Source organism: Pithys albifrons, chromosome 6 (assembly GCF_047495875.1).
Source record: "Pithys albifrons albifrons isolate INPA30051 chromosome 6, PitAlb_v1, whole genome shotgun sequence".
In the NCBI taxonomy this organism is placed as follows: domain Eukaryota; kingdom Metazoa; phylum Chordata; class Aves; order Passeriformes; family Thamnophilidae; genus Pithys; species Pithys albifrons.
In genome coordinates, this window is record NC_092463.1 from 23,884,524 (window position 1) to 23,898,197 (window position 13,674).

At 40.6% G+C, this 13,674-nt stretch overlaps 1 protein-coding gene across 7 annotated transcripts in view; it reads right to left on the reverse strand.

Moving 5' to 3' along the window:
- TTLL5 (tubulin tyrosine ligase like 5) overlaps window positions 1–13,674 on the reverse strand; it is a 134,446-nt gene that overhangs the window by 38,286 nt on the left and 82,486 nt on the right. The window lies entirely within an intron of this gene.

Below are 13,674 nucleotides of genomic sequence, written 5' to 3' on the forward strand. Positions count from 1 at the left end.
GGAGAAGAGACCAGCCCCCACCTGGCTAGAACTTCCCTTCAGGTAGTTACATAAGGTAATAATGTATAACATGAAGTAGACTGTGTATGAGCATGATCTCCTACCTGCTAAACTGGAATTTTTTCCTCCTCAGGTTCCTTTTGCAGCTCTGTTATGCTGTAGTTAAGGAAAAAATTCTTTTACCTCCACCTCCTGTAAAAGGATCCACTCACCTGCTGTGGCTGCCTGAACATTTAACAAAGGGTTAGAGAAAGAAGAGGAAGAGGTGACTGTATCGATGTCAGCACACACTTTCTAAAGTCTACAGCAAAGTGATTACATAATCAGGGAGTGTTGAAAGAATATGCTCAGCTACACAGAGAGAGAATACTAGCATGGGTTGTCACCTGTTGAGGTTTTTTTTAAATCCTTGCAAGCCTCATTGATGGTCACGAAGCACTGTATTTGTATTGGTAAGTGCTATTTTCCCTATCACTCTACCCAACTTCCTTAAAGGTAACAGACAATACTTTATCAAAGTGCTTATTTCAGCCAAGGTAGCACAGATTCCTAGCAATGCTCTTCTCAAGCTAAAGCAGACAGAAGTTTTCCAGGTATGTATTGTTCCTTCTAAGAATCCTCCACAGATACCCTACTTGCCAAAAACTGCTCTTCAAAGAACAAATAAGCTGTACTTTGTTGATAGCTAAAATCTAGCCCAAAAATACAACTTCAGAGAAGAAGGGTGCATTCAATTTTGATTTAGATGCTATAAATTTTTAATATGGAAAGCCAAAATATTTTAGAAATTCCATAGCCAACACTGGAACAAAAAAAGAAAAATAAAAAGTGCCAACTTCTTCCCAAAACTTCCTATGCATCTGTTCCCCACTAGTGCTTCCAGAAAAGGATGATGACATACCAGAATTGAAATATGAAGAACTGCAAGAAAAGAGTGCAAATACTTCTATTTTTATAAAGCCTTACCTTGAAAAGCTAATACTGCAGAGCAAGAATCTCCCTGGTTTTTGACACTTCATTCTCCAAGGATTAATACCACACAAGTGTATTGCCTTGCCAGAAGAGCCCACTCCAGCTCACAACAATTTTGGCCTCCTTGCTGGTCTTTTGTTTTAAGCTATACAGATATAACCTGCATTCCACTCCTACTATTGGGATCTGTCTACCTCTACACCTGAAAACAAAGCTCAGCTTCCAGCATTTCCAGTAATCCAATGTTTCAACAGAGGAGTTCACATTATCATAAAGAAATTCAATATTAATGGAATAAATTGAATGACAGCATCTTATTTCTGGCAGAGAAGAGTTATGTGAATAAAGGGGAAGGTCCCAGCTATTTGCCTCCAGGAGATTCAGCAAAGTGGTGTCTGCTCCTGCTTTAACAGACTTTATATGAAGTCTCAGTTTAGCCACCACATTTCTCTGTCTCTCTCATTTCTCACTGGAAAGTTGGTCTAGTCCCTCTAGATTTGGCAAGGAGTTCTGGGGCACCATGGATGTAAATATCTGCCTATTTCATGTGGCCATCACAGAACAAAAGATTAAAATTACTATGATTATTTTGGGAGCAGACAAAGCAGAAGAGGTAAGGAAGCAGCAATTAGAAAAGCAAATAAAACTGAAGTGAAATAACTTTTTTACTCTAATAGGCCGAAGCAAGTGCAAGGTGCTTCACTGACATGCAGCACAAGGCATTATAACTCAAAGTTTTGTTCATGCCCACACTCTTGGATTAATTAAATTTATTTTATTTCTTTGTCTTCATTCTGACAGTGTAAAGAAGAATACAATGCATGGAGGCTGGGGGTACAAGGGCTGCACAGGGCTGAGGCAGCATACCTGGCAGCTGCTAAAACAGAACTTCAAAGTCTCTGCTCCCTTTGAACACCCATCAGACAAGAATCACTCCTCCCCTTCAGCTTCTTTAGGAGCTGGTACACTTAACCACTTCAGCATGTTTGGCAGTTCTACAGGCACTTCCAAAGCAGGTGGTACAGTGGAAAATTGTGTGAGAGCCCCAAATCACTCAGTTGTCTCCTTTTTCCCCAGCAAGCAGCACCACACGTGCTGACCAAGCAGGCCAGCAGACGGAACACAATTATTAAGCACAGAGAACAGGAAATTCATGATTAAACCTCTGAAACTACAGAAAAGGCTTAGGCTTACCTCAGTAAACTGGGTCATCAAAATCTTTCTCCAGGAAACTGAGAAATCTGATGACAGATAAAGTCTGTCATTAGAGGAAGATGAGTAAAAGGATGTTCTGATATTTTACAGTAACAAGAGATGAGGTAGCACACTCTAAAGGGTAGTTCCCAAACTTGTCCAGTATTCATTGAAAGATCCCTCTCTGTCAGACCTTGTCTGTAGAAGATGGTCAAGTGGCAAAAACTTACTTGGATCACCCAGTGCCGGAAGCCTTTTACATGACACCTCTGCCAACAACTGCAGGCTGGGAGGCAGAGACTAAGCACTAGTTTTATTTGCAGCACCTACGAAAAAAGCTTTCAGATTTTCTCCACTGGAACAGGCACCCATATTTGTCATGTTTCCTCTTACAGCATGGATGGAAGAGTGTACAATGCAGTTGTGCCAGCTTTGCTGGTCATCCCAACTGCATACTGTTAGCCATCTTTTCCCCTTGGGATTTGAGAAGAGTAGGAAAGTAGGGATGGTGCTGTTTCCTTAGGGATGCAACTTTGCTGGATTCATTAATGACTGATTTTGGGTAAACCTTTCAATTGCTAAGTCTTTTGGACTGTATATGGTGTTGAATATTTCTACTGACTCTGGAAACCAAAAGCCAGGAGTAGGTATCTTCAGAGGAAGTGCAACAGCTTTCATAGGAATTTGTGGTTAAACATGAAAAAAGTTATGCAATCCTATATTCCAGTCCAACACAATCCCTTTTTCTAGAGCCAAAATGGAATTGTTTCCTACAGAGAAAATTGTATAATTAGTCAGAAACTCTCAAACTCAGGAACACAGATGGGAACCATGGAATCACTACCTCAGGAATTTCATCAAGTGATTGCATGTAATTCTGAGCACAAGCATATCAAAGATGCAGATGGCAAGCCCTTAAAAGGACAGACTAAAGTATCCCAGCCACTTGTGGAATAATGTCCTTTCAAGACTCCCCTCCTAACACAGAACCAGCACATCAAGGGGGGACAACAACAACACACTGAGAAATCTACATTATATGCTGCTTCTTCATACTTGATGCCTTTCATTGTGTTTCAGCAACTGTGCTAAATAGAGTAGACTTTTCTCAAAGGCCACAAGATTACCACAGAAAACTGATCTGTAGTACAGAGAGATGGAGTCCAAACATGGCCACCAAAAGGCTCCAGATGAGCACAGTAATGTTTGCTTCATGTTGTGTACTGTATTTAAGGCTCTCGAGACTAGTTGGAGTGTAAGACAGTAAACAAGCTCTCACATAAAAGTAACAGTGTTAGAAACAACCTAGAAAGTAAATGACAAGAATTGTTACCTAGTCTTGATACCAAACAATATACACCATAAACATCAGAGTGAGATTTTGACAAACAATATGCAAACAGCTGTGCATTCTGTAGCAACAAGCAGGACAACTCACAATTGAAGTTATATGGTATCAGGAGTTTAGATCATTTCAGAGTGAGACATGCAAACACCAAAATATCCAGCACCACAGTTCTTTTCCCTTTCACAGAAATGCTGCTCAGTAACGTCTACAATGTCTACTCATATTCAGGTTCTGCAATGCTTTAGAGATCCTAATATGTTACCAATATTTTTTTCTATTTAGGAAATATCAATAAAGAAAACCATTGCACTACATGAATCACATTCTGTCCCTTACACCTCAAAACAACCTAGAAATTGGTGCATAAATTTGTTCGCTTTACACAGATAGCAGAGGATACATTCATATTTAAATCATTCAGGTTATTATCAGCAGGAAAGTGGAAATTCAGAAACATGTGAAAACATGACTCTGACCTTTGACAAAAACAAAATCAGTTATGCAAACAATGTCCTGAACAGAAAAGCAAAATATTTAAATGGCTAAAAATGGATTGGATCCAAGTTTCTTGAAATATACCAGAATAATCAAATTATTAAAACTGTGTTTTCAAAATTATTTTACCAGTACCTATTATTTACTTTAAAATGTATTGTATGGGTTTATTTATATAAATTAAAAAATAAAATATTTGTGAACTTTGACAAAAAAGAAAGTTATTATTCCTGTGGATTTCTAATGAAACTAATTCCACATTAAAATACAGTGCCTTCTTAAGGCTTTTCAACTTTAAAGAAAGATAAGCAATTTGTCAATATTCAAAAACAAACTCTATGAAAGGCAGCTTTTCCAAAATATCTTAATAGGCAGCCTTTGTAGGAACTGTTCATAAGGGATAATTGTAAGCTTTCTTGATTTTTTGGTAAGGAATTTTGAAAACAGGCTATGGGGATCGCTGTCAGTAGGAACCAAAATCTCACTGTCTTGGAAAATATTCTGGATATATTATATGCAGTTTTTTATTGGAAAGAGATGAGTTTAGCAGGGCACCCCACTTTAAGAACAGCAAATTCTATGAAGAATCACTTTTGGGGCTGAGAGTGTCAAGAGCCTGTGCTTAGATGTTCCACATACACTGTTTCCTTTGTTGAATTCTTCACAAAAGATGAGATTGTGTTCTCTCTGTCATGTTGACTGCCTGAATTGGAAAGCTTTTCATTGCTGGTCAAATTATCATCCATCAGCAGGTATTTATAGAGAAGTCAAAATCTTTGGCAACATGAGACTGTCAAAGAGTCTTACACCCAAGAGTCTAGTGGAGACAAGATCAGAAATTTACTGAGCAGAATCCTCTTTCTAACAAGTTATTTCAAGTTTTTTTTAACACCACAGTTTGAGAACTTTCAGGAAACAGCCATGGCAAGTAGAAGTCCCTACAATAAGGAGTATGTTGCCTTTAATGAGTAATGAAAAATTTTCCTTTCAAATTCAGAATATCACTGTGAAAAGTTTTTTCTGATCTAAGTACCAGGAGCAAGAAACAAAATTCCTAAACTTACTCAGTTTGAAGTCTCAGCATGTCCAGCTTTTCAAAATGCTAAGAGGTGTCAGCTTATCTTCATTTTACTCATCAGCATCATTATCCCATAATCAAAAAAGAAACAGATGGTCCAAGACTTGATGGTTCCTCCTCCATTTCACATAGTCTACCAAACATGAAAGTTTTCTGAGCTGAATTTTGAAGAAACCTCAAATTTTCAACACTGAAGACATTCTTGGCTTGGCTACATTCTTCACAGAGAAGATTCTAATTTTTTTCGCCAGCAACAAGCAAAAAAAGAATGCTTGGTGCATACAAAAGGTTTGGAACATGTAAGTCACAGCCCTTTTGCTCCAAAGGATGACTCTTGCCCAGGCTAAGCATCCCTGACAGACAGCTGTAAATAACACGTGCAGCACTGCCAGATCTTCTTTGACTAACTTTTCAGTTAAGTCCCATGTGCCAGATAGCAGAAAGCTAGAAAGGGTAGTGGAAGACAATTACTGAGCCAGATGCAATCTGAAATTCAAGCAAATAAGCCAAGCAACATAGAATCATATAATGTCCTGAGGTGGAAGGGACCCACATGGATCATGAACATTCAACTCCCGGACCTGAACAGAACGACCCCAAGAGTCACACCATGTGCTTAAGAGTATTGTCCAAACACTTCTTGAACTCTGTCAGGCTTGGTGCTGTGACCCTTTCTCTGGGGAGGCTGTTCCAGTGCCAAACCACCCAGTAGCTGGAACATAAACACTATCTTTGATAAGGTTCTCTGACTTTGAAACTCCTTTTACTAAAGGTTGTTGTCTCAGTGCCAGTTTTAAGCAGATTTGGATCAGCCAGGCTGGCTTGGTGTCTCCCCACCTGGTTTGCTGTGAACACTACTTGGATGAGAAATGTTAATAAAAATGCAATCTGTGCAATAGGAGCATGTCTGGAAACTGGCATCATTAAGCACTATCTATCTTTTTCTGCCCCCTCTCCCCTCCCTTTACTTTTGTTTTTAAGAAAGATATCTATCTTTGAACTACTATTACAGAATGAAATCCTAGAAATAACTGCTTTTGATAAAGAATTCTTGATATTTCCATCCTGACATTACAGAGTAATGCACTTTACCAGTGCAATTCAAAATCTCTGTAATTGGCACTGGTTCTGGGCAACCCAATAACAAGCATTTCTGAGTGACAAAAATGCTTTCTTGCTCAGTACCAACCAAAGTTCTCTTACCCAGAACCTTTTGGTCAAATTATTCGATGGCTGATAGCATCCAGTGCTGAGCACTACTAACCACAAATGTTCCTCATCATTATAAGTCACACTATTACCTAAACAAAAAGTCAGTGTTTCATAGTGGAGTTCTGGTTGCCCCATCTTCTTCAGCTTATACAAAAAACATACATCTATGAGCTGGTAAACAGGATCACCAAGCAAAGCTGTCACAACATACGTAGGGAAACTGAAATAATCCTGACCTTTTTATATTTTTCCCTCCTCCTTTTTCAAAAGAGATTTTTGTTAAACACTGGATTCCTACATGGTTCACAAACAGCTGCTGCTTGATACCTGCAGCCTACAGAAGCCTTGGAGAATAACAGGCTGACAAGGAGTCAATAGAATGCAATTCACAAGCTCTGGTGTCAGCTACAAAACTTCACCAGTCTGAAAGCTGGAGGAAATTAGGTAAAAGCAGGATCTTCGCAGGAATAGCAAACTAATACCTTCAGGGATAGGAAAGGGGTTCCTCTGTGCTTTTGCAAGGAATTCCCATATATATTACAGCACAAAACACCAAAAAGAATGTCATGCTCAAGCATGACCTTGGACTGGATGGAAAATATGAACATGCATTGGTGGAGGAAACTTCACTATACAATGGAAAGTAGCTCCAAAACAAAGCCCAGCAGGAAAGAAAACCCTTTGGCCCTTTTTGCTACTTCCTGCTCTGGCGTTTGTACTTGGTCACTGGAACCCTTAACTCAACTGAGTTTGATTCCAGGCCCTTTGGCTGCTGACCTCAGAGAGTTGTCCAGGGACTGCCCCACGAGGGCTGCCTTCTGGACAGGCTTTCCACATGGATCTCAGATCACACCCTACTCCCACCATCTGACAGGCTTACTGAGATAGAAAAATTGAATCAGAATTATATTACTTTCTCAGCCGCGCATCAATGTCTTCAACACAGCTGTTCTAAACCTTTGCTCTCACCAGTAATCAAACTTCCCTTCTAACACTACCCTCTAGACACCTCCATTTTCTTGAAAAGGTACAGGGCAGACCTAGAAATCTTCAAAATATTCACAATGAGTTCAACTTCAGGACAGCGCTGGAGAGCATGAGACAAATGAAGGAAAGGTTGCTAACCCCACCTTGTCTTTAAGAAGCATGGCTTACAAAGGGGACTTGCATTTTTACAAAGCAGCATTCTGTATGTCTTGTAGGGAGGACAGAGAACGTGCAGCTCCGAGATTTTGAAGTGTGACCCGTAGGAACAGCACAGTTCAAAGGTGGGCCCATTCAATCCCTCTGTTCTTAGGCCAGATGGACCTGCCCTAACATCAGTGCCAGAAAGGACACTCTTCTGAGAAACTTCCCAATGTCCTTCTCAGCTGCACAAATGTGAACTAATTCCAACAGCTATGGCATGGCAGCACAGCTTTCATTTACACCTCACTACCTGCAAAACAAATCAATGAATAAAACTTGAGATCCTTGTGTGGGGAAGAGTCACAGATGGATAAAAATATTGCTAGAAAAAAAAGAATTAGAAAAGGGAAAAAAGCAGACATTCGTGGGATTCCCTGACAGCTCTGAGCAGAAGGAAGGGCTGGGCTGGAAAAAACAGGGCCCCAGGTTCCTGCCAAGCTGTCTGAGGCCCGTCCTTTCCAAATAGCTCAAAGAAACAGCCAAGGCTTCCTTGTAACCCTTTCAGAACTTCTCTAGAGAGGAAGGCTGCTGAAGCCAGAGCCACTCCCACAGAGCACTAAAAAACAGAAAGCAGAAAGAAAAAAACCTGAAAAAAATTACTGCCTATACCTGTTGCTCAGTTTGACATTTACTGCAATAATCAAAGAAAAATAAGGGTATATTAATAAAAATTCAGTGTTTGGCATGGTCAGAAGCCAACAAGATATTAGTATATGTAAGTTGAGTTAGAAAATAAAGATACACTAGTGTTACTTAAATGAAACTAATGTTTTACTCCAATTTGATGCCTGGTTTTAATTTCTTGTCATCTCTTTAAAGACAGCCAGGCAATTATTAGAGAGCTGGGAAGATTTCCATTTAGAATTTGAAAAGAATGGGACTGTTTAGTTTAGGAGAGACAAACAAGAAGGGAGATGATAGAAAGATAAATAGTGCAGAAAATAAATCAAGCATTTGTGTTTGCCTTAAAGTAATCTTATCACAGGTACAGAGACTTTTGGCAAATTTTGGAAAAAAAAATTGAAACCTTTGCATAGTATGACAATCACCTGTGGAACTCACTGCTACAGTTCAATGAGACTGTATGTTTTGCAGAAAGTAAAAATATATGATTAACAACAATCCACTAGACTATGGTAGAACAAAGTATCATGCGAACTACAAGCCAACCCTCAGCAGCTGGAGGGCAAAATCAAGTTTCCACTCAGAATGGGAATTTTTCTGCTGCCCATCAGAATGTTCTCTGTGCTGCTACTGAAGACATTGGTGATAGTTGCTCCAAAGCACAGGACATGAGAAATGGAGAGATGAGCAGCCCAGTCCAGAATGGCAAAGCCTATGTTTACATTAGAATAAGGTCAGTTTGTGGAGGCAGCTGTAATGAGAAAACCCAAAACCATTAATGCAGTATTGGCTTGGGGAAGGTACAAGACTCCCATTGCTCCCCTCCACCTGTCAACATGGGCTGCTGGCTTGGAACAGTAGGAAAGTTCCTCATCTCTTCTTGGACAGAAAGTCATGCAGTCAAAAAGAAACATGCTCCACTCAAATTTTGGGAGTTATTTCCAAAAAATGTAATAGTACAAGGCCAGCAAACACAGGTAATGCAGACACTGCATCCCCTGTGCTCAGTCACAGCCCATCCAGGGAAGGCGCTGCATCTCCAGCAAAGCCTCCCAGAAGCAGCTGAGCAGAGTCCACACACACAACTCCACCAGTGCCCTGTTCTGCCCTGCTGAGAGGCCCCAATTCTCACCTCCAGCTCACAGCTCCAGCACTGACTCCTACAGTCTCCCTCCAGGCAGCACAAATCCCCTTTGCCTCTGGAAAGGGTCCTGTGATTAATCTCACTTATTACCTTGGAAAAGTAACAGTGCAGCGGCTGCCGGCCAAGTCCGACTCAACAGTGTCTGGGGAACTGAGGCTGCAGGGCCAGCCCTCAGACTGTCTGGGCAAGTCACGAGCTTTCTGTCTTTCCTCTCCTGGAGGCTCCACACAGTCAGAGCCAAGGCCTAGCTGTGGGAAGCAGGGATCCTTCAGAGACTGTGCCAATCCATGGTGCTGAGGCTCAGGGCAATTTCCACGCAGGATGGAGAGCAATTGGCCCTGACATCACAAGTTTCCTTAGTGTGACCAAAATATATATATAAGAAAAGAGAAATACAAGGCAAGTCATGTATTTCTAAAGTTTAAGTCAGCCAACTCACTTCCACAGTTAATAAGTTGTCACTGGTGACCCTGGAAGATGTGTGTGGCAATTCAAAAAAAAAAAGGTTAAGAGGTTGTTGTGGCAGCAGGAGGCTGTTACAGGCACAAATATGCATGGTTGCACGAGCAGAGGAAGAACAGGCACAAAGTGGAAACAGGATGAATTGTAAGAACATACAGCTACCCAGGCACTAGTTCTATTTTTCGCCTGCTGTCCTCAAACCTCCTCTGAGCAGTAAAAACCCCAAATTCAGTGCTCTCAAAAATGCTGCCTCTCAAAGACCACAGGCAGAACCAACCTGACAGAGCTGCTGAGGCAATGCAGGCAGAGGCCACAGAAAAATCACTGTACCCACCCTCAATTACTCCTCTGCCTCAAATAAAGAAATTGCATTACTTTAGGCATTAAGGTAAAGAGAAAAGAGCAGAGAACAAGCCCTGTGGGGAACAAGGAACTGACATGTGGCTATGCTAGCAGAGGGCTGGACTCGGTGCTGTTGGGCTGCTGCTGCCCTGGCACTTCTGTGCTGCTCAGCCAGGGAGGTGTTGAGGTCAATGCAGTTTGCTCAAACTGAACTGAGGGCCTGCTCTGCACCCCTGGGTTCTGCCTTCATTTCCTCCAGAAGTACCAGTGCAGCCTCCAAGTCACCTTGCACCCAGATGCTGTGCAAACAAGCAGGCTCTGAACACTTGGCAAATGCAGCACAGGACAGCAGTCAGGCAGCCTCAGCTTTGCAAGAAACTGCAGAGAGCTCGAAATAAATGAGTTGGAAGAGAATAAATTCACTATCAACCCATAACTACAAAGCAACATATATGTAACACAATTAGCCTGTGATTATGGTCTGGGGTCTTTCTGGCGAAACTCAAAGATTCAGTGAAAACAGAGAAGCCAACACCATTGCAGAAAAAACTCTAAAAAGATATCTGTGATTCTTCCTCACAAGTCCAAAGGATATCTACTTAGTATGATCTGAACAGAACATCTGAAACATAGAACGTGTAGTACATGTACCAGTAAATGAAGTAATTCTTGGAGGAGAAATCCACTGTCTTTTTCAAAAAACAAGTGGCATAGCAGCTGCAAATTCCACTGCCAGAAGCTTCTAGTAACCTCTGTCCACGGTCCCCACTACTGGGGGTTATGCAGCAATTTGCCAACAGGTACTTGAAAGTTAGTTTATGAATCAGTAAGTTTAATTCAGGTAAACACCTGGTTTTTTACCTTTATTATGCAACTCAGAATGCTTTCAGGAGAATGCTTTTTTCTCAAGAGCAATTCTAGTAAGGTCTTGGCTTCAGTGACTGCTAGTTTCAATGGATAATGAGGAATCACTTTCATATTTGTGGTTCTTAGATTACACTAATAAAATTGTGACAAAAATAATACATGGTATCTTAAATACTTCCACTACAAAACATGTAATCACATTTAGTGCCTTTATAGCACAATATGCAGGGGTGACAATCCTGCCCAATGAATTGAGTGAGACGCTGAGACAGAACTGAAATAGGGCAGAGACAGGACTAGGATTAAAGAAGGAGGGAACAGATTTGGCATAACCTCAATGATGTACAGGGGGCAACAAAGGCAGGTCTGCAGAAAACGTGGGAGAGGACAACAGCCATGTTATGGTAGTCAGAAGTAAGCCCACATGCAACTTGGAATATCTCACTTCTTGTGCAGTTCTGCAGGCTTCTTTTTTTGAGGTGCAGCAAAAGACTAAATCATCATCTGAGAGGTAGTAGCACCAATGCTTATAGAAAGTGACCAAAAAAACCCCTCAAATGCACAGCAGTGCAGACTTATAAAATAACATTTTAACATATCCAGAACTTTCCTCTCTCCCAAGACCTCCTTTGCCTTTTGGGAAACAGGCTACTAATTTGGCACCTCATCTCATACAGCCAAAAGAATTCAACACAAGAAGGGAGACCTTCTGAGAAACACTTAGATAACATCAGTACTGGGAGAGTGGAAATGAAAGGGGAGGAAGATTTGTCAACAAGAATAGTTTGAATCCTATAAATTGCACACACCAAACCAAAATTTTCAAACAAACTTCAGCAGCACTAAAATGGCTTAGATTTACCACAGAGCCACAAAAACTGTAAGGACTCCATTTCAGAGACAGATGTTTGAACTGGAGCCAAGTGTAGCCAGATAAGAGATCCATTTACAAAACATTTCCATTCTTATCTAATTCTGCAACTTTTCTTCAGTCATCTTCAGCACAGAGCACAGGCTGACACCCATCAAATGATCTTTATGAACTGCTTCCTCCAATGTAACAAATCAAGTAGCAAAAAAAGGCATTTACAATACAAGATAGACATTCCATATATGATGACCTTGATATTCTTTTTGGAATTCCCTTATTAAATAAAAGTTCACAGCCCAAGTAATACAACACTGCCTCAAGAATCCCATTTTTTTATTTCCAGATTTACATGAAATTTTTAACTGGCCATTTAGTAAAAGCATTCATGAAGATAAAATAATTCAATAAAGAGTCTTTGGACATCTTTCTGTCACTTGCTTTGAGGATAAAAATAGAGCAATCAAAGTACTGAGAGACTAAATGATTCATAAAAGGTTTGAAGACAGAATCTTTATCAGTTGTGAGTGGAAAATTCTGAAGCATTTTCAGATTGCTGTACAAAATAAAACAGAAATTTTAATTAAAGGGATTAAACTATGCATGCAATGCTAGATGAGGCACAGCCCTGGAAGTCACTCAGAGTGGAGTTCTGGGCATTAAATGGTGGGGTGTGCACCTATGCCTGTGAGCCCACACAAAGGTGCAAGTGGAACTGAAAAAGGAATAGAAGCTCTAGGCCAGCCTGCACAGGGCTGCTCTCCCAAGCCATGTAGAAGGGGAAGGCAGTTTACACCTGCTGGATAGGCTCTTTATTTGGACTAGGTAATATAGCTTGCCTGGCTGGGCTCCAAGAGCAGAATCACCACCACTTCTCCTAATAATGTTAAACCCCAGAGGCAAAAATTGTTCTGGAACAGAAACAGGCCAGGAATTCATTTCTCACATTCTTCTTCTTTAGGCAGGATAAAAAGCAGTAACAGATGAAATATGAACAATTTTACTTTAGCTTTCCAAATCCCATTGCAATCCTCCTATTGAAGGACCCATTTGGGAAAGGATGACCACTCAGGTCACATGCCTTCAGCAACGTGTGTCTCCCACTCTCACCTCCCTCCATTTTCCAGTACTATTCAGGTGCCAATGACAAGGATTGGTATTTTCAAGTGCACCATGCTTTCCAGTCCTAAACTCATCTGTTGGAGAAACTGCTTCATTATTCTGTTTTAAAAGACAAAAATGAAGGCTTAGGTAAGGGAATAAACAGTATTTCCTGGAGTGGCAAAGGAAGAACTCCAATCTCCAGCAGTTCTGGGCTTGTATTCAGCCTAGTTACTGCAGTAAGCTTGATTTGCTCCTAGTTTACAAGATCCAGACTCCTGTCAGTAAATCTTGTTGCTCTTTCAAACCCAGGAAGAATGGTTTTACTGCAGAATCACAGTCCTCTGCCCTGATTCCCATGAGTATATCAGCTATAAATATAAATTCCAAAGTCCAAAACCAATATAAAGCATAAAGAAGCCATTTGGTAAAGAAAAATCTAACGAACACAGCTCTATCTATGCTGTTCTATCTTTGAACAATCTAAACTTGATATTCATAGAAAAAGCATGAAGATGAGGACTTAGTGGAGATTTTTGCAGCATCAGATCTAAGGTTGCATTCTGCATATATGTCTCAACATCAGCAAACCTAAATTTATAGATTCATGGGTAGGAAATGATCAAAGAGAAACAGACACTTCAGTCTCATCCTACATGTTCATCCATGCTGTTATTTCACCATAAACCTGACAGCTCTGGGAACGTAACTATCTTCATAGGCCTAGTTTTCAGACCTGAGAAGAACCATTAACAAGCCCTTAGACAGAATCATGGAAT